This window comes from Pseudophryne corroboree, chromosome 4 (assembly GCF_028390025.1).
Source record: "Pseudophryne corroboree isolate aPseCor3 chromosome 4, aPseCor3.hap2, whole genome shotgun sequence".
NCBI classification, from domain to species: Eukaryota; Metazoa; Chordata; class Amphibia; order Anura; family Myobatrachidae; genus Pseudophryne; species Pseudophryne corroboree.
In genome coordinates, this window is record NC_086447.1 from 593,187,167 (window position 1) to 593,205,555 (window position 18,389).

The 18,389-nt window shown below is 45.4% G+C and overlaps 1 protein-coding gene across 2 annotated transcripts in view; it reads right to left on the reverse strand.

Moving 5' to 3' along the window:
• Window positions 1–18,389, reverse strand: part of PDE10A (phosphodiesterase 10A) — a 490,921-nt gene that overhangs the window by 160,348 nt on the left and 312,184 nt on the right. The gene's annotated exons all lie outside the window — the stretch shown is intronic.

An 18,389-nucleotide genomic window follows, 5' to 3' on the forward strand; every position in this document is an offset into this window, starting at 1 on the left:
AGATACCTAAAAATCTGAAATGCTCATCTTTAATAGTTACTACTAGCTGCAGGGCCAGATTCAAATTGGGGCGGATGGAGCTCCAGCTCCAGGCCTACACATAAAAATAGGCCCATCATCATGGCAGCATGATGATCACTAGACATCAGCTGGCCACATGGCCAGTCACTATTAAGATTGCATTTCTATTTTTCTCACAAAATTATTATATTTTTTTATATTTTTACATACTTAGGGAGACATTGGAGCAGATAGTGTAGAGGTGTACATGCCCACATGGCACTGGTAATGTAGCAAAAATCCTTAAAAAAGGAGTGGGTGGTGGGGGCTTCATCTACCAGAGGAGCGTACCCCAACTCACATTCAGCTGAAAGTGTGGACAATCTTTTTTACCATTTAGGTATGAACTGATTTTTTTTATACAATTGTTGTTTTTTTTGTTTTGGACTATTGAATTTTTGTGACTTTTGAGTCCGTAAGTAGCATTATTTTTTCGACTTCGTATGTTTTAGAGTTGGTTTTATTCTATACCCCAATTGTGTGGGTTTTTTTTTAAACAAATAAAAATATATTTTATATGGACCTCCATTGCTGGAAGTGTTTCTGATTCCCCCTTTGGGATGACTCACACACGGGACTGAGATGAGGGTGACAACACACATCAAGTTTTATAAGAAACCCAGATACGCTTGAACACGACTATCTTTCTTGTGAGTAGGGTATGCTTCATTTCTACATGCGAGTACGTTTCCCTGAATGTAAAAAGAAACCTTTATGTGCTTCAACCAAATTGATTGCTGTGTGAGTGGGGTACGCTTACTTATCTTCTAAAGAGAGTACATTATAAATTGATGTTCTCAACACTGTGGTGGATAAAATGATACCTTTATATGTACAATTCATCGTATGGAATGTTAGTTGGGGTACGCTCCTCTGTAGGATGAAGCCCTCCCCCCTTTTTTTGCGGATTTTTGCTACATACATCTTATATTAAGAGAGACTTGATGCTGTTTGTAAAAAAACTTTATTACACACACATACATACATACATACATATATATATATATATATATATATATATATATATTCGGGTATAAGCCGACTTTTTCAGCACTTTTTTTTGTGCTGAAAAAGCCACCTCGGCTTATACTCGAGTCAGCGTTAGGAGGGACACTGAGGGCACAGCACGCGGCTCTCCTGTGTCCCTCCTGCATCTCCGGCGGCAGCGGTGTGTGTGTGTTAAAGGAAGTGCATGAACCGGCACTTCCTTTAACACACGCCGCTGCCGCCAGAGACGCAGGAGGGACACAGGAGAGCCGCGCGCTGTGCTCTCCGTGTCCCTCCTTCAGAAGACAGCGCGGGAGCGACGGAGGGTAAGTATCTAGCACTGTGGGGCATATCTGGCACTGTGGGGCATATCTGGCACACCTGGCACTGTGGGGCATATCTGGCACACCTGGCACTGTGGGGCATATCTGGCACACCTGGCACTGTGGGGCATATTTGGCACACCTGGCACTGTGGGGCATATCTGGCCCTGTGGAGCATGTGGGGCATATCTGGCACTGTGGGGCACATCTGGCACTGTGGAGCATGTGGGGCACATCTGGCACTATGGGGCACATCTGGCACTGTGGGGCATATCTGGCACATCTGGCACTGTGGGGCACCTCTGGCATTGTGGGGCATATCTGGCACATCTGGCACTGTGGGGCATATCTGGCACTGTGGGGCATATCTGGCACTATGAGGTCTGTTTACGGGTAGAGCTGCATTTCCCACCCTAGGCTTATACTCGAGTCAATAAGTTTTCCCAGGTTTTTGTGGTAAAATTAGGTGCCTCGGCTTATATTCAGGTCGACTTATACTCGAGTATATACGGTAGTTTTTTTTCTACATGCCAACACCGCCCTGAGAGAAGATTATCATTATTAAAAGAAAAAAAAAAGGCTCCTGAAGCGTTTATGTGGAGATCTTGACCATCTGCAAACTCAGGGATGTATTGCTTGGTGTGTGTGTGTGTGTATATATATATATATATATATATATATATATGTATGTATCAAGCGCCGGTCATTTTGAGTCCCACAATTTCTGTAGATTAGGTACTGTGTTTTGAACTTTTGGCGAGGTTCATCTGTGGTGAATCATTTTGTGGCTTGCTCCTAGTGCGCCTTTTACCAGGGATTCACAAATTTTTCCTTTAATGTGTAATAGGGGCTCTACCTGGTGTAATGTGTAAAAGGGGACTCTACCTGCCGTAATGTGTAAAAGGGGGCTCTACCTGCCGTAATGTGTAAAAGGGGGCTCTACCTGCCGTAATGTGTAAAAGGGGGCTCTACCTGCCGTAATGTGTAAAAGGGGGCTCTACGTGCAGTATTGTGTCAAATGGGACTCTACCTGCCATAATGTGTGACAGGGACTCTACCTGGCATAATATGTGAAAGGGCTCTATCTGGCATAACGCGTGTCGGGCTGTACCTGGTGTAATCTGTGTAAGTGGCACTACTGTGCAGCGTAATTTGAATAATGGAGACTATTGTGCAATGTAATATGAATTTGTATTATTTTGTGGCCTCGCCCCTTCCCTATGAAGCCACGCCCCTATAGTTTTGGCACGCGCCTCCACCGTTCACTGACCCTATTTTAAATAATGGGGATGGGCGCTGATGCAGTTTCTTGCATACAGCACTAAAATGTCTAGTCACAGCACTGATCAGGGGGGATGGCTCTCCATAGCTTATAGTTTGTATATGAATATTTAATCCACACTTGGATTTAGAGTATTTTATTTATTCTAATAAAGCTATTTTTTTTAGACCCCTGCCTTCACTCTCCCTGTAAGCCCACCCTCGGTGCCCCTGCCCTCACCCTCCATGTAACTACCCCCTCAGTGCCCCTGCCTTTACCCTCCCTTTAACACCCCATCAGCATCCATGCACTCAACCTTCCTGTAGTTCCCCATCAGTGTCCCTGCCTTCGCCATCCATGTAGCTCCCCCTCAGTGTGCACTCACCCTCCTTCTAACCCCCCCCCCCCCCCCAGCATCCCTACTGTCACCCTCCCTGTAACTCCCCCTCAGGGATCCAGCTCTTACCCTCCCTCTATCTCCCCTGTCAGCATTCCTGCCCTAACCCAACCTGTGGCTCCCTGTCAGCGTCCCTGCCCTCATTCTCCCTGTAACTACCTCCCCCCAGGGTGCCCCTTCCCTCACCCTCCCTGTAACTCCCCCCTCAGTGCTCCTCACACTCCTTCTAGCTCCCTGTCAGCAACCATGCCCTCACCCTTACTGTAACTCCCCCTCAGCATCCTGTCTGGATTTCAAGCAGTCGTGATGCATTTCATAAGACCAGTATTTGAAATAGCCTGTTGTGTCGTTTTATTCTGATTACTACAAGTTGTTCTAACGATCATTTAAAAAAATTTAAAAAAATCACCTGGATGGGCAGGAGATAAAGGGCTAGATGCATCATCGTTTGGAGAGTGATAAAATGGAAAGTGATAAACTACCAACCAGCCAGCTCTTAACTCTTTTTTCAAACACAGCCTGTGACATGGCAGTTAGGAGCGGATTGGCTGGCACTTTTTCTTTCTCCATTTTATCACTCTCCAAGCGATGATGCATCTAGACCAGGGGTAGGCGACCTGCGGCTCTCCAGCTGCAGTGGAACTACACATCCCAGCATGCCCTACCACAGTTTTAAAACATTCTAACAGAAAACCTATGGTAGGGCATGCAGGGAAGTGTAGTTCCACAGCAGCTGGCGAGCCACAGGATGCCTACCCCTGATCTAGCCCACAGAGTTATAGAGTGTTACACAATGGTTCTCACCTTAGTCATCAAATGCACCTTAAAAACCGAGACATTATCAGGGACAAATAAATGACAAATCTCAATGAATGACAGTCAGGGAGAGTTTGTGCGTTGTAACCAGGAAGGGAGGCTGAGGTAGCCACTAAAACGCAGGCTTATCGCAACAGTTGCACAGATTGCGAATGAGTACAGTTAAAGTGGCTTCAGCGTCTTACTTGCGATGGGCATGTTGCACGAGAATAGTGATACTCAGAGGGTCTTCGTAAGCAAACGTCACCAATGGGCACCTCAATACAAATCCTGACTGCTACAAACGCTGTGTAATGGGATGGCAAATGCAAACTTAGGGCTTAATTCAGATATATATGATATTTGTAGTAGTGCACATCATGCACACGACCCATACTACGTATGTGTAGAACGGGTTATGCGTCGTCACATGCAGTGCCCCCTAACTCACAGCACGGTTGACATCCGGTGACAGATTTGGAACAAAGAGGGGTTAGTGACGGAGACAGTTTTACAAAAAGGGGGTGTGTTGCCCCCCTTTTGTAGGCTGGCCCCAGTAGCGCCATCCTAAATAACCGGAGAGCTACTCTTTACACGAGACACCTACTGCAGCATTTGTATATTTTCATTCAGTAGCTAAAGACAAAGCTGTTGTACAAACTGTGTCCATCCCTGCTTCCTAGTGACACAAATGCAAAACAATATTACTACTTTCCTCCTGGTTTTATACAACACACACCAGTGCACAAAGTGGGAATTTAGAAGTGGGGGTATTGAAATTTGAACGGAATGCCCCCTCCCCTTTATTCTACGTAACCCTCTTACTCGCCTAATATTCTCCCTGGTGTCTGATCACCTTCATCTCTCTCCTTCCCTTCCTCCCAGTAACTCTCACTCCCTGCTACCCTTTTAGCCCCTGCACTTCTTATTGCCTGCTTCTCTCTCTCATCCTCTGCACCTCTCACTGACTGTTTCTCTCTCTCATCCCTTGCATCTCTCACGGTTTCCACTCTAACCCCTAGCCCCTCTCCCCAATTTCCTCTCTCACCCACTGCAGCTTTCTCCAAGAGGGGCCACATCTCTGATCGGGTCCTGGCACCAGGGCTGATGCGGGGGGCAGTTTAAACTTGACACCACCTGGGAGTCAATCGTGGTCCACTGACCAGCAGCCAGTCGGAAGCAGTCCAGACCAGCTAGCTGCAGCTTCTTCCGATTGACATCCGGTCAACGAGCCGCATTTGACTTGCAGATCGTGCCAAGTGTAACTGCCGCTGTATCTGCCCTTTTGCTTGGAGCTGATCAGAAGTGTGTCCCTAAGCAGGACACATCTACACCGCTGTTGCTGTTTTGTCATTTGTATGCAAGTATGAGGTGGGGTCCCAGCCCCCTCAGCCAGTGCCGCTGTGTTCTAAGTGGAAAGTGGCGATATGTCACACTGCTCCACTTCGAGCAGACACAAACTTATACAGTATCCCGTGTTTTTACCTAAATATAGTTAAACATGTATTTTGTTTCATAGGAATAGAAAAAAATTATAAAATACTGGGTATTTATTACACCAGCTTTTTTTTTTTTAATTTGTATACTAACTCATTCTGTAAATGTTTAAAACACATTTAGGCCTAAAAAATGTATAGTATGTTCCACTTGTTTTTTTATCCTGGCTTTTGAACTGGCACTATAATTGTGTACATCTGGCACTTTGACGTCAATGCTTCATACAAATCTGGGCTGCCCCAGTGGTTCTGCTTCAAGGAATGTGCAAAACAACCATGATGACAAATGGAGTTTCCTTCACTTCCTCCTACTCGTTTTCTATTAGGCTCACTTTTCTCACATTTGAAAAAAAAACAAAAAACGTAATGTCTTTTTAGATAAGCTTACAGAAAAACCCATTACATACATTTCCACACCAACATGTTAGAAGGATTGCAATGCAATATTTTTATTATTTTGTAGTGCCCAAAATTTCTGTAACCAATTCAAATAAATAAAAAGAGTGAAATGTGATGAACAGTCTATAATCCAGACTGTAGATCTCAAGTGTACCATAGCGCAGACACCAGTACTCTAGTGGCTACCAACATTGATGGGTAAGTAAATTTAGGGGGAGGACACAAATGATCGACTGAGAGGGATCAGTACAAGATACCGCCGGATGGAATACAGACACGGGATCCCAACCGGCACAATCCCGACAGGGGGGTGAGCGCAACGCAGCCCTTTGCGGGCTCGCTGCGGGCACGGTGCCTCGCTATGCTCGGCACATTAAATTTATTCTCCCTCTATGAGTGTCGTGGACACCCACAGAGGGAGAATATGTGGGGATTGTGCCGGTCGGGATCTCGGTGTCGGTATTACGACCACCGGGATCTTGACCGCATCCCGACTGAGAGTGTCATCCAGGACTCTGTGGTCCTGAATTTCTAAAGCAGTGGTTGCCAAACTCGACCCCCAAGGGCCCCCACAACAGATCATGATTTCCATGTCACCTAGCAGGAACACAAATGGATTTATTACTCACTGACACATTTTAAAAGATCCATAGGTGGAGCTCATTATTTGCAGAGTGTTGCAGAGGCACTCAAAAAAGAACAATATTCTACAATGATAATTGAGGAAGTCGCTAAGAACACGAGGTACCCGACCAACTATTAGCAAGTTTACAAGGGTAGAAGTTCTTAGTGCTGCACCTAATAAGTTATAGTTGTAGTTTGAATTGATATACAGGATTTCTCATCTATCAGTATCTGTTGGGTAAAGACAAAAAGCAGAATCTTTTTCAGAAGTATTGCCAGTACACAGAGGGGAAGACAGAACTCATTGCATCAGAAACTTCAATGTTTGGCTAAGGACATGGTGCAATGAGGAGAGATTTGGATTTATAGGCCATAGTCACACCATCTGGCAAGATAGGAGCTTATACAAAAGTGACGGCCTGCACCCATCTTCAAGGGGAACGAGAATACTAACTGAACAGTTTGGATACTTCATCAAGAACTATTTAAACTAACAAAGGGGGGCAGTGAACCAAATAGGAATAAAGAAATCTGCTCCCCCAACACAGAGGTATTGTTTCTGCAGGCAAAGGGAATAGGAAGCATATCTACAGCAACAGAAGATAATTCAGATCAAAACCAAATAAAAATAGGCAGAGAGAAAAACATAGCTAGGAACAGAAAAAGCACAAACAAAACTCTAAAAGCTATGTGTGCAAATGCTAGGAGTTTAGGAAATAAAATCCCAGAACTAACTGCAATAATGACAAGGGATGATCTAGACATTGTGGCAATTACAGAGTCATGGTACAATGAAAATCATGACTGGGACATAGCTATACCGGGATATACTTTATTTAGGAAGGACAGAATTGGAAAAATCGGAGGAGGGGTAGCAATGTATGTAAAAAATGCCATAAATACTACATTAATACAAAGTATTGAAGAAAAAACTGAGGCCCTTTGGGTGACCATAGAAACAGGGGAAAAGTTGATTATTCGTATTGGCGTGATATACAGGCCACCAGGTCAGGAAGAGGAACTTGACAAGAACCTATTGCAGGACATAACTAAAATGGCATTAAAAGGAGAGGTAATAATCATGGGAGACTTTAATCTTCCTGATGTAAACTGGGAGGTGTCTGTTGCTAGTTCCACTAGAAGTAGGAACATTTTAAATTCCCTTCAGGGAGCATCCCTCCACCAATTGGTGAGGGAGCCCACTCGGAAAGACGCAATATTAGACTTAATACTTACAAATGGAGACAGATTATCAGACTTAAAAGTGGGTGAAAACCTGGGATCCAGTGATCATCAAGCAGTATGGTTCAGCATTAAGACAGAGACTGACTTGTCCCATACAAAAACAAAGGTGTTGGATTTTAGGAAGGCTGATTTTGTAGGGATAGGAAAATGTGTAAGTGATTCTTTGGCAGAGTGGAGGAACTTGGAAACAGTGCAGGAGAGGTGGGAAACATTCAAATGTGCAATATTGAAGGCAACAGACCTTTGTATCAAAACTGTTAGGAAAAACACAAGGAAAAGGAAGCCAGTGTGGTTTGCAAAAGAAGTAGCAAATATTGTGAGAGCAAAAAAGATGGCTTTTAGGAAATATAAGCAGACACAAAATAATGAAGACAAAAAGATATATCTTGTTAGACAGAAGGAGACAAAGAAGGTAATCAGATGTGCAAAGGCACAAGCTGAGGAGAAAATGGCCCAGTCAGTGGGTAAAGGAGGCAAAACTTTTTTTAGGTATATAAGCGAAAAGAGAAAAACAAAAGGCGGAATTATAAAACTAAAGACGGACACTGGGAGTCTTGTTGAAAGAGACAATTTAATAGCAGATCATCTTAATGATTATTTTTGCTCAGTATTTACTACTGAAAGAGAGGGGAAGGGGCCACAGTTAAGTTGCAGGGATATTCAGGAAAATTAAACAAGTACATTTACAGAGGAGAAGGTCCTAACAGAACTCTCAAAGCTGAAAGTGGACAAATATATGGGGCCAGATGGGATACATCCAAGGATACTAAAAGAACTTAAAGAGGTGCTGGTAGCACCATTGACAGAATTATTCAACCAGTCATTAGCTACAGGAGAAATTCCAGGGGACTGGAAAAGAGAAAACGTAGTCCCACTGCACAAAAGTGGAAGCAAGGAAGAGGCAAACAACTACAGACCAGTGAGTCTTACATCAGTAGTAGGGAAATTGATGGAAACACTCTTAAAAGAAAGAGTTGTAGATTATCTCAAATCCGGCAATTTACTGGATCCCAAACAGCATGGATTCACTGGGGGGAGATCATGTCAAACAAATCTTATTGACTTTTTTGATTGTGTGACTAAAGTGATGGATAAAGGTGGAGCCATGGATATAGCTTATCTAGACTTTAGTAAGGCTTTTGACACAGTTCCACATCGCAGACTGCTAAATAAACTTGAAAGTTTGGGATTGGATATTAGGATTATTGAATGGATAAGATCTTGGTTGAAGGATAGAAAACAGAGAGTTGTGGTAAATGGAGTGCATTCACAGGAGGGAAATGTTACCAGTGGAGTACCCCAGGGATCTGTACTTGGACCAGTGCTTTTTAATATCTTTATTGGTGACATTGCAAATGGCATTAAAGGGAAAGTATGCCTTTTTGCAGATGACACAAAGGTATGCAACAGGGTAGACACACCAGGTGGGGTAAAACAAATGATTGAGGATCTAGGTAGACTAGAGGAATGGTCAAGAGTCTGGCAATTACAGTTTAATGCCAAAAAATGCAAAATCATGCACTTGGGTCTCAAAAATCCTAAAGCTAAATACAGTATTAATGGCACTATACTGGAAACTACTGAGGAGGAAAGGGATTTAGGAGTCACTATTTCAGATGACTTAAAAGCAGGTAAGCAATGTAACAAGGCAATGAGGAAGGCTAGTCAGATGCTTGGCTGCATTGGGAGAGGAATCAGCAGCAGAAAGAAAGAAGTAATAATGCCACTGTATAGGTCATTGGTACGGCCTCATCTAGAATACTGTATTCAGTTCTGGAGGCCATATCTTCAAAAGGATATTAATACATTAGAAACTGTACAAAGGAGGGCAACTAAAATGGTGCATGGCCTACATCACAAAACATACCCAGAAAGACTAAGAAATCTCAATATGTATAGTTTGGAGCAGAGAAGGGAAAGGGGGGACATGATAGAAACTTTCAAATATATGAAGGGTTTTAACAAAGTCCAGGAGGGAAACATTCTCCAAATGAAGAGAAGCAATAGGACACGAGGACATGCACTGAGACTGGAGGGGGGGAGGTTCAGGGGAAATTTGCGGAAAAATTATTTCACAGAAAGGGTAGTGGACAAGTGGAATAGCCTCCCATCAGAGGTGGTAGAGGCTAAGACAGTAGAGCAATTTAAACATGCATGGGATAGACATAAGGATATCCTTACAAAGAAATAAGGATCAAATAAGGTTAGTGATAAAAAATAATATAAAAAAAAAAAAAAAAAAAAAAAAGGGGCAGACTAGATGGGCCAAGTGGTTCTTATCTGCCGACAAATTCTATGTTTCTATGTTTCTATGTTTCTAGAATTCACATTCTCAACAGCCATTGTGTAACAGCTACTGTATATCCAGGTATTAATAAATCTAATTTAGGGGTCTATTCATCATCCCTTAAGTTTTACAAATGCAGATGAAAATTTATATTTTCACATACACTGTACTTTGGTATTAAGTGTCAGACTTAATACCATAATTCAGATTCAGTATGGGATCCAGGCGGTCAGGAGACTGACAGCCGGAATCCCGGCAATGAGGGCAGCGCGTCCCCTCGGAGGATCGCTGCACCCGCCCCACTATTCAATTCCCCATCGGGTAGTGGCAATAATCACCACCCAAGGGGGAATAGCAGACTTCTGTCGGGATTCCAGCCGTCTGCATTTACATGTCTGTCAGGATTCCGGCGTCGGGATCCCGACAGGCGGTTTATTGACCTCATCCCTATCATTCATGTAATTTAATTCTTCCCCGATAATTTTCACAGTTCCAATACATTAGTATTTGAACACAGAAATGAACTCATTCATCAAGTTGTGAGTTTAACATAACAACATCCCGAGATGGCTTGCAGCCCACGAAGGGGCATCTTCTGGGCCCCTTCCTCTCTAGCTGGAAGTGCTGGTCTCTGAGCACTAGGGGACCCTAGCATTGTCCCAAAGTGTAGTGCGCATGTGCAGGTCTCTCTTCAGGAAAATGGTGCGGTGGCCATTTTCCCAGTGATTTTCCTACTGCTTGAAACACCGGGACAATGGGTGCCGTGCCGTTTTCCCAGTGATTTCTGAAGCACTACTGCTGTGATGCAGGACTCGGTGGGTAAGTATTGAAAATAAATGGGTGCACGGTGTGTGTGTTGTAGGCTCCCTGCACCCCATGTGCACCGAACACACTGCACCCATTATATATACGCCGGTGAACCCACGATACCCTTCACAAGCGGTTTACATGCAAGCTTTTATTACAGATGGATCTGAAAGAGGCTGCAGCTCTGAAGGGGAGGGCTGGTTACAGACATCAGTGGTGGGGATGGCCTAAAGGAACAGAGTCACCTGCACTATCTGAGTCCAGTGGACGAAGGAGGGGTGGCTGCAGCTCCGAGTAGGGGAGTGTGTGTGCGTGTGTGTAGGCGACGGGGGGCAGCAGACAGTGGTAGGTGAGTGGGGTTGGTGGAGTGGAGCGAATTCACTTGTTCAGGGAGGGGGCTCTGCTTCCAGACATCAGTGGCAGTGTTGGGGGGGGGGGGGGGGACTGGAAAGATATACTGCCGCATATACGTAGAACATAGAACATTGCCCCACCAGGAACAACTGTTTCATGATAAATAGACCCCTTAGACCAGGAATTCCTAGCCACAGTCCTCAAGGCACACTATCAGTCCAGGTTTTAGTGATATCCATGCTTGGGAATAAGTGAACTAATTAGTACCTCAATTATTTTGATTTAACGATCTGTGCTGAAGCCTGGATATCACTAAGGCCTGGACTGTTAGCGTGCCGAGAACAGAGGTTAGGTATGCCTGCCTTAGACCCTTAGCATGTAAACAAAATGTTTACTTCCATTACCAGTCAACAGTTTTACCATCCCTTTTTTTCCAGATCTTCTTAAAATGTAAGCAATTCAAGAACAATGAATAACATGCTATGGTTCAAAGGCAAGTGGGAAACTGCTAGAGGTTAGAGAAAAAAATAAGAATTTACTCACCGGTAATTCTATTTCTCGTAGTCCGTAGTGGATGCTGGGACTCCGTAAGGACCATGGGGAATAGCGGGCTCCGCAGGAGACTGGGCACAACTATAAAGAAAGCTTTTAGACTACTGGTGTGCACTGGCTCCTCCCACTAAGACCCTCCTCCAGACTTCAGTTAGGATACTGTGCCCGGAAGAGCTGACACAATAAGGAAGGATTTTGAATCCCGGGTAAGACTCATACCAGCCACACCAATCACACCGTATAACTCGTGATACAATACCCAGTTAACAGTATGACAACAACTGAGCCTCTCAACAGATGGCTCAACAATAACCCTTTAGTTAAGCAATAACTATATACAAGTATTGCAGACAATCCGCACTTGGGATGGGCGCCCAGCATCCACTACGGACTACGAGAAATAGAATTACCGGTGAGTAAATTCTTATTTTCTCTAACGTCCTAAGTGGATGCTGGGACTCCGTAAGGACCATGGGGATTATACCAAAGCTCCCAAATGGGCGGGAGAGTGCGGATGACTCTGCAGCACCGAATGGGCAAACTCTAGGTCCTCCTCAGCCAGGGTGTCAAACTTATAGAATTTTGCAAACGTGTTTGACCCCGACCAAGTAGCTGCTCGGCAAAGTTGAAGAGCCGAGACCCCTCGGGCAGCCGCCCAAGAAGAGCCCACCTTCCTCGTGGAATGGGCTTTTACTAATTTAGGATGCGGCAGTCCAGCCGCAGAATGTGCAAGCTGAATCGTACTACAGATCCAGCGAGCAATAGTCTGCTTTGAAGCAGGTGCACCCAACTTGTTGGGCGCATACAGGATAAAGAGCGAGTCAGTCTTTCTGACTCCAGCTGTCCTGGAAACATAGATGTTTAGGGCCCTGACTACTTCCAACAACTTGGAAGCCTCCAAGTCATTTGTAGCAGCAGGCACCACGATAGGTTGGTTCAGATGAAAAGCTGATACCACTTTGGGTAAGAAACTGGGGACGAGTCCTCAATTCTGCCCTATCCATATGGAAAATCAGATAAGGGCTTTTACATAACAAAGCCGCCAATTCTGATACACGCCTGGCCGAAGCCAAGGCCAACAACATGACCACTTTCCACGTGAGATATTTCAAATCCACGGTTTTCAGTGGCTCAAACCAATGTGACTTTAGGAAATCCAACACCACGTTGAGATCCCAAGGTGCCACTGGAGGCACAAAAGGGGGCTGAATATGCAGCACTCCCTTAACAAAAGTCTGAACTTCAGGTAGTGAAGCCAGTTCTCTCTGGAAGAAAATCGATAGAGCCGAAATCTGGACCTTAATGGAACCCAATTTAAGGCCCATAGTCACCCCTGACTGTAGGAAGTGCAGGAAACGACCCAGCTGAAATTCCTCCGTTGGGGCCTTCCTGGCCTCACACCACGCAACAGGGCTGTTTCTAGCTAATTTGGCTCCCAGTGCGAGATTTAAAAATGCGCCCCCCCCATGACATAAAAAAATGTGCCCCCCCCCCACGCACACCTAGATAAAACAAAAACTTGCTCGTGCACCCGGCAAGGGGGCATGGCCTAATCTAAATGGGTGTGGCCTCATCTAAATGGGCGTGGCCTCGTCTGAAAAGACTACCTCACAATCCAGTTTTTGGTAGAGATGAGCGGGTTCGGTTTCTCTGAATCCGAACCCGCCAGAACTTCATGTTTTTTTTCACGGGTCCGAGCGACTCGGATCTTCCCGCCTTGCTCGGTTAACCCGAGCGCGCCCGAACGTCATCATGACGCTGTCGGATTCTCGCGAGGCTCGGATTCTATCGCGAGACTCGGATTCTATATAAGGAGCCGCGCGTCGCCGCCATTTTCACACGTGCATTGAGATTGATAGGGAGAGGACGTGGCTGGCGTCCTCTCCGTTTAGAATTAGAATAGATTAGAGAGACACTTGATTTACTAATTTTGGGGAGCATTAGGAGTACTCAGTAGTGTACAGTGCAGAGTTTTGCTGATAGTGACCAGTGACCACCACTTTTATTTATAATCCGTTCTCTGCCTGAAAAAAGCGATACACAGCACACAGTGACTCAGTCACATACCATATCTGTGTGCACTGCTCAGGCTCAGGCCAGTGTGCTGCATCATCTATTATCTATATATAATATTATATATATCTGTCTGACTGCTCAGCTCACACAGCTTATAATTGTGGGGGAGACTGGGGAGCACTACTGCAGTGCCAGTTATAGGTTATAGCAGGAGCCAGGAGTACATAATATATTATATAGTGAGTGACCACCAGACACACAGTGCAGTTTATTTAATATATCCGTTCTCTGCCTGAAAAAAGCGATACACACAGTGACTCAGTCAGTCACATACCATATCTGTGTGCACTGCTCAGGCTCAGGCCAGTGTGCTGCATCATCTATATATATTATATATCTGTCTGACTGCTCAGCTCACACAGCTTATAATTGTGGGGGAGACTGGGGAGCACTACTGCAGTGCCAGTTATAGGTTATAGCAGGAGCCAGGAGTACATAATATTATATTAAAATTAAACAGTGCACACTTTTGCTGCAGGAGTGCCACTGCCAGTGTGACTAGTGACCAGTGACCTGACCACCAGTATATAATATTAGTAGTATACTATCTCTTTATCAACCAGTCTATATTAGCAGCAGACACAGTACAGTGCGGTAGTTCACGGCTGTGGCTACCTCTGTGTCGGCACTCGGCAGCCCGTCCATAATTGTATATACCACCTAACCGTGGTTTTTTTTCTTTCTTTATACATACATACTAGTTACGAGTATACTATCTCTTTATCAACCAGTCTATATTAGCAGCAGACACAGTACAGTGCGGTAGTTCACGGCTGTGGCTACCTCTGTGTCGGCACTCGGCAGCCCGTCCATAATTGTATATACCACCTAACCGTGGTTTTTTTTTCTTTCTTTATACATACATACTAGTTACGAGTATACTATCTCTTTATCAACCAGTCTATATATTAGCAGCAGACACAGTACAGTGCGGTAGTTCACGGCTGTGGCTACCTCTGTGTCGGCACTCGGCAGCCCGTCCATAATTGTATATACCACCTAACCGTGGTTTTTTTTTCTTTCTTTATACATACATACTAGTTACGAGTATACTATCTCTTTATCAACCAGTCTATATATTAGCAGCAGACACAGTACAGTGCGGTAGTTCACGGCTGTGGCTACCTCTGTGTCGGCACTCGGCAGCCCGTCCATAATTGTATATACCACCTAACCGTGGTTTTTTTTTCTTTCTTTATACATACATACTAGTTACGAGTATACTATCTCTTTATCAACCAGTCTATATTAGCAGCAGACACAGTACAGTGCGGTAGTTCACGGCTGTGGCTACCTCTGTGTCGGCACTCGGCAGCCCGTCCATAATTGTATATACCACCTAACCGTGGTTTTTTTTTCTTTCTTTATACATACATACTAGTTACGAGTATACTATCTCTTTATCAACCAGTCTATATATTAGCAGCAGACACAGTACAGTGCGGTAGTTCACGGCTGTGGCTACCTCTGTGTCGGCACTCGGCAGCCCGTCCATAATTGTATACTAGTATCCAATCCATCCATCTCCATTGTTTACCTGAGGTGCCTTTTAGTTGTGCCTATTAAAATATGGAGAACAAAAATGTTGAGGTTCCAAAATTAGGGAAAGATCAAGATCCACTTCCACCTCGTGCTGAAGCTGCTGCCACTAGTCATGGCCGAGACGATGAAATGCCAGCAACGTCGTCTGCCAAGGCCGATGCCCAATGTCATAGTACAGAGCATGTCAAATCCAAAACACCAAATATCAGTAAAAAAAGGACTCCAAAACCTAAAATAAAATTGTCGGAGGAGAAGCGTAAACTTGCCAATATGCCATTTACCACACGGAGTGGCAAGGAACGGCTGAGGCCCTGGCCTATGTTCATGGCTAGTGGTTCAGCTTCACATGAGGATGGAAGCACTCAGCCTCTCGCTAGAAAAATGAAAAGACTCAAGCTGGCAAAAGCAGCACAGCAAAGAACTGTGCATTCTTCGAAATCCCAAATCCACAAGGAGAGTCCAATTGTGTCGGTTGCGATGCCTGACCTTCCCAACACTGGACGTGAAGAGCATGCGCCTTCCACCATTTGCACGCCCCCTGCAAGTGCTGGAAGGAGCACCCGCAGTCCAGTTCCTGATAGTCAGATTGAAGATGTCAGTGTTGAAGTACACCAGGATGAGGAGGATATGGGTGTTGCTGGCGCTGGGGAGGAAATTGACCAGGAGGATTCTGATGGTGAGGTGGTTTGTTTAAGTCAGGCACCCGGGGAGACACCTGTTGTCCGTGGGAGGAATATGGCCGTTGACATGCCAGGTGAAAATACCAAAAAAATCAGCTCTTCGGTGTGGAGGTATTTCACCAGAAATGCGGACAACAGGTGTCAAGCCGTGTGTTCCCTTTGTCAAGCTGTAATAAGTAGGGGTAAGGACGTTAACCACCTCGGAACATCCTCCCTTATACGTCACCTGCAGCGCATTCATAATAAGTCAGTGACAAGTTCAAAAACTTTGGGTGACAGCGGAAGCAGTCCACTGACCAGTAAATCCCTTCCTCTTGTAACCAAGCTCACGCAAACCACCCCACCAACTCCCTCAGTGTCAATTTCCTCCTTCCCCAGGAATGCCAATAGTCCTGCAGGCCATGTCACTGGCAATTCTGACGAGTCCTCTCCTGCCTGGGATTCCTCCGATGCATCCTTGCGTGTAACGCCTACTGCTGCTGGCGCTGCTGTTGTTGCCGCTGGGAGTCGATGGTCATCCCAGAGGGGAAGTCGTAAGCCCACTTGTACTACTTCCAGTAAGCAATTGACTGTTCAACAGTCCTTTGCGAGGAAGATGAAATATCACAGCAGTCATCCTACTGCAAAGCGGATAACTGAGTCCTTGACAACTATGTTGGTGTTAGACGTGCGTCCGGTATCCGCCGTTAGTTCACAGGGAACTAGACAATTTATTGAGGCAGTGTGCCCCCGTTACCAAATACCATCTAGGTTCCACTTCTCTAGGCAGGCGATACCGAGAATGTACACGGACGTCAGAAAAAGACTCACCAGTGTCCTAAAAAATGCAGTTGTACCCAATGTCCACTTAACCACGGACATGTGGACAAGTGGAGCAGGGCAGGGTCAGGACTATATGACTGTGACAGCCCACTGGGTAGATGTATGGACTCCCGCCGCAAGAACAGCAGCGGCGGCACCAGTAGCAGCATCTCGCAAACGCCAACTCTTTCCTAGGCAGGCTACGCTTTGTATCACCGCTTTCCAGAATACGCACACAGCTGAAAACCTCTTACGGCAACTGAGGAAGATCATCGCGGAATGGCTTACCCCAATTGGACTCTCCTGTGGATTTGTGGCATCGGACAACGCCAGCAATATTGTGTGTGCATTAAATATGGGCAAATTCCAGCACGTCCCATGTTTTGCACATACCTTGAATTTGGTGGTGCAGAATTTTTTAAAAAACGACAGGGGCGTGCAAGAGATGCTGTCGGTGGCCAGAAAAATTGCGGGACACTTTCGGCGTACAGGCACCACGTACAGAAGACTGGAGCACCACCAAAAACTACTGAACCTGCCCTGCCATCATCTGAAGCAAGAAGTGGTAACGAGGTGGAATTCAACCCTCTATATGCTTCAGAGGTTGGAGGAGCAGCAAAAGGCCATTCAAGCCTATACAATTGAGCACGATATAGTAGGTGGAATGCACCTGTCTCAAGTGCAGTGGAGAATGATTTCAACGTTGTGCAAGGTTCTGATGCCCTTTGAACTTGCCACACGTGAAGTCAGTTCAGACACTGCCAGCCTGAGTCAGGTCATTCCCCTCATCAGGCTTTTGCAGAAGAAGCTGGAGGCATTGAAGAAGGAGCTAAAAGGGAGCGATTCCGCTAGGCATGTGGGACTTGTGGATGCAGCCCTTAATTCGCTTAACAAGGATTCACGGGTGGTCAATCTGTTGAAATCAGAGCACTACATTTTGGCCACCGTGCTCGATCCTAGATTTAAAGCCTACCTTGGATCTCTCTTTCCGGCAGACACAGGTCTGCTGGGGTTGAAAGACCTGCTGGTGACAAAATTGTCAAGTCAAGCGGAACGCGACCTGTCAACATCTCCTCCTTCACATTCTCCCGCAACTGGGGGTGCGAGGAAAAGGCTCAGAATTCCGAGCCCACCCGCTGGCGGTGATGCAGGGCAGTCTGGAGCGACTGCTGATGCTGACATCTGGTCCGGACTGAAGGACCTGACAACGATTACGGACATGTCGTCTACTGTCACTGCATATGATTCTCTCAACATTGATAGAATGGTGGAGGATTATATGAGTGACCGCATCCAAGTAGGCACGTCACACAGTCCGTACTTATACTGGCAGGAAAAAGAGGCAATTTGGAGGCCCTTGCACAAACTGGCTTTATTCTACCTAAGTTGCCCTCCCACAAGTGTGTACTCCGAAAGAGTGTTTAGTGCCGCCGCTCACCTTGTCAGCAATCGGCGTACGAGGTTACATCCAGAAAATGTGGAGAAGATGATGTTCATTAAAATGAATTATAATCAATTCCTCCGCGGAGACATTGACCAGCAGCAATTGCCTCCACAAAGTACACAGGGAGCTGAGATGGTGGATTCCAGTGGGGACGAATTGATAATCTGTGAGGAGGGGGATGTACACGGTGATATATCGGAGGGTGAAGATGAGGTGGACATCTTGCCTCTGTAGAGCCAGTTTGTGCAAGGAGAGATTA